The sequence below is a fragment of the Girardinichthys multiradiatus genome, chromosome 22 (assembly GCF_021462225.1).
Source record: "Girardinichthys multiradiatus isolate DD_20200921_A chromosome 22, DD_fGirMul_XY1, whole genome shotgun sequence".
Lineage (NCBI taxonomy): Eukaryota > Metazoa > Chordata > Actinopteri > Cyprinodontiformes > Goodeidae > Girardinichthys > Girardinichthys multiradiatus.
Genome location: NC_061814.1, coordinates 43,030,870 through 43,034,000, shown reverse-complemented (window position 1 = coordinate 43,034,000; position 3,131 = coordinate 43,030,870). Strand labels below are relative to the sequence as shown.

Sequence of the window (3,131 nt, the reverse complement as noted above, 5' to 3'; positions counted from 1 at the left end):
TCAAGGTTAAGGTACATCATGGTTAGATTGTTCAGTCTATATAAGCTAAGGTGGATCGGAGAAAGAACAAAGGAAAGGAAAGCCATTGGTGAAAGAAAATCATAAACAAGTGAGGCTGGAATTAACCAGAAGGTATGTTGACAAGTCACAAATCTTTGGAAAAATAAGAAAAACTAATTTTTAATGGAAAATGTATGCTCTAGATGCTCGAGTATCTTATAAAATGTAGTTTATGTAGTTATTCCTTAATGTTTTTAAGTCAGATTTATACTTTTAAAAATAAAGGAAATTCAGGATGCTTGAAGTTTCATGTTGCATTGCGTTGCTTAATCTCTGCTCTTCATAATTGACTCTGTTTGACAGGTTCCATTGTAAAGATGGATCACGTCTACAACAATACACCGTCCACTCAAAACCTTACAAATACCAGCTTTAACCACAACCACACCACAACCACACCTAAAATTAATTCCTGCTATTCCAGTCCATATGAGGACACGATCTGCTCGCAATGTCAGTATACATTATATATACGAATATACACCTTGATAATCATCTGCATCTGGACTTCTTTGGCACCCCAGGCCATCTACTGTCTCTGTTCTCAGGTGTGTACAATAACAAAGAAAAATATATGGCATGCTTTTATTTTAACAGAAATGTTGGAGAGCCTATTCTAGGTGAAACCCTCGGAGAAAATGTGTATATCCGAAATGAAATGTATATTAGATGTGTATTAGGTGCCTGAGATTAGGTATGCAACATTTTTGCTTTTTAGCTGACTTTAGCCTGATTTCAGCCTAGAGATCTATGAAAAATGCAGATGTTTTTCTTTTTATCTGAGGGCAGCTGTAGATTCGTCAGGTTCTTCCATCCAAACATCATCTTTATAGTGATTGCTTTGACACAGTTATAGTAGAATGTAAAAGGGACTTTTCTAAAGTGTTTTAACATAGAAGTATAAAACTAACAATGATGTTGAGGGAAAAAAATCATGAATTGACAAACCCATATTTGTCAGCTGTTTTACTGGTTTTTATTTTACTTTGTTTCTACTTTAATTTACCCTCATTATCTCCAGATGCGAAGTGATCAAGTCGTTCCAGTCTTCATCATCAACCTTCTCCTCGCAGACAGCCTTCAGATTTTCTGTATGATTGCGAAAGTGGCATGCTTAACACATTATGTTTGGTTTTTCGAGTACTGGGGTGCGATAGCCAGTGTTTTTTTCATGACTTTTATTGCCATGCAAAGGTAATTTTATTTTATTTTATTTGACCTATATGTCACAGTCAGACAATTAGATTTATTTTGCTTAGATTTCTTCTCATATCCCTAAAACTGCACTTCTTCATTGTTGTTTGCTTTTGAATTACAGGTATTTCCTTATTGCCTGGCCGTTTTGGTACAGATTCAGCCGAAGACTCAAGGTTTCGGCATCAGCCAGCGCTGTCAGCTGGATCCTTTCTATTTATATTGGTTTCAATGATGGAGGCTGGCTGGCAGCCGTTCCCCTGCCCCTGTTCATATTCTTCCTTGTTCAGACCCTTAAAGCACTGTCTACATCCCATAATGTCCCATCAGATGAAAAACGACAAATTGTTGCAGTTGGGACTGTGGTGGTGTTCACTTACACTCTGACATTCGTGCCCTATATTATTAGAAAGGTATTCTCAAAGTGGTGCCGGAGTTGTCACTATACCAGATACACAAACCTTCTCATTTTGTCTTACATCGTAACTCAGATAAGTCCTCTGACAGACTTACTTCTGTACATTCTTATCAAGAAATGGGTCTTTGACAAACTGCTGGCTTTTCTGTGTTCTTGCAGAAACACTAAGGATGTGGAGCCACAGACAACCAGCATTACAACAACATCTACCTGGTCAGCTTCTCACAGGCAGACAGAAGCAGAAAATAACCCTTGAAATATAAAATCATTAAACACATCAGACATAAACATTTAATCCATGCAAAGAAGCAATACAGCATCTAATACTTCAAAATGCAACCTGCATGTGAAAAATTTTGTTTTTTTTTATGACAAAATCAACCTTTTACCTTTGGAAGGATGAAATGAAAAATATGTTTGTATAGATTTCCTAATAAGGGGTTGTGCTCGTGTTTGTACAGTATTCATCATGTGTACAGTTTAGAACATGTATGTTGTGTATTTGTTAAAACATGTTTATTATTTTTGTCAACTGCAGTTCTTTAAAAAAAAACTTTCATAAAAAAGTTTAGAAAAACTACAGTTGTTTCAAAACCTTTACAATAGATTTATTTAACTAATTATTTAACCGTGGCTACATCTGCTTTTAAGAATGGTTTACGCAAACATTTTATTTTCAGAAGTTTTAAGAACTTGTGAAAATGTGTATAAAACAAATAGTACATGAATAGTTTGTTTATGAATATATTTAGTTTCCTATTCTTTGTTTTATTCTGATAAAGCAAACATGGTTGAAAGCAACATTTGTTTCTTTATCTTGTTGGCTGTCGCCTTTGTATGCATTAAATCTGAATATTATTGGGACTGGTTTCTGCATTATACCCAATTAAAAACAATGACAAACACAACGTGAATCGTACAAGTTAATATGGAAGATAAGACACGTCTGTTAACCATCTTCTAAGTGTTTTCTGCCATTCCCTAAAACAAAAATGAGTTCTAGAAAGACTGGTTTGAAAACTTTCCATTGTGCAAAGAAATCTCAAGTTTATTCAGCTTTTCTTTAACCCGTAAACAAATGATTGGTCAAATTACTAACTGTACAGACAAGAAAGTTAATGAACAAATGACAGACATAAAGAGACATGATGTGTTTTAAGAGTGGTCAGGCATTATCTGTCAGATTGGTAGGAACAGTGTTTGAAAAATCAAGCAGAATTACAGAAGTACTTTCTAAGTATCTGTTGTAACTAAACTATTTGTGCATTGTAACTGTGAATTTGAAATCACAGACAGCAATGCTATAGGAGTTTTGTAACTGTAGATTTGTTTTCAGTCTTTCACAAATACAAAACAGCAGTTATACCTCTTCAAATTCTTAAGTAGAAGTGGATAAATTGTATTCTTTGAGTTATACATCTAAAACCTCTTACATTCATAGTTTTGCTCCAATTTTTCC

At 34.6% G+C, this 3,131-nt stretch overlaps 1 long non-coding RNA gene across 1 annotated transcript; it reads left to right on the top strand.

Annotated features, from left to right (window-relative positions):
* The first annotated feature begins 483 nt into the window (after positions 1-483).
* LOC124859541 lies at positions 484-2,580 on the top strand. Its single transcript, XR_007036134.1, has 3 exons — positions 484-608; positions 1,082-1,254; positions 1,379-2,580. It is a non-coding gene; the product is annotated as an uncharacterized LOC124859541 (long non-coding RNA).
* Positions 2,581-3,131: the final 551 nt, after the last annotated feature.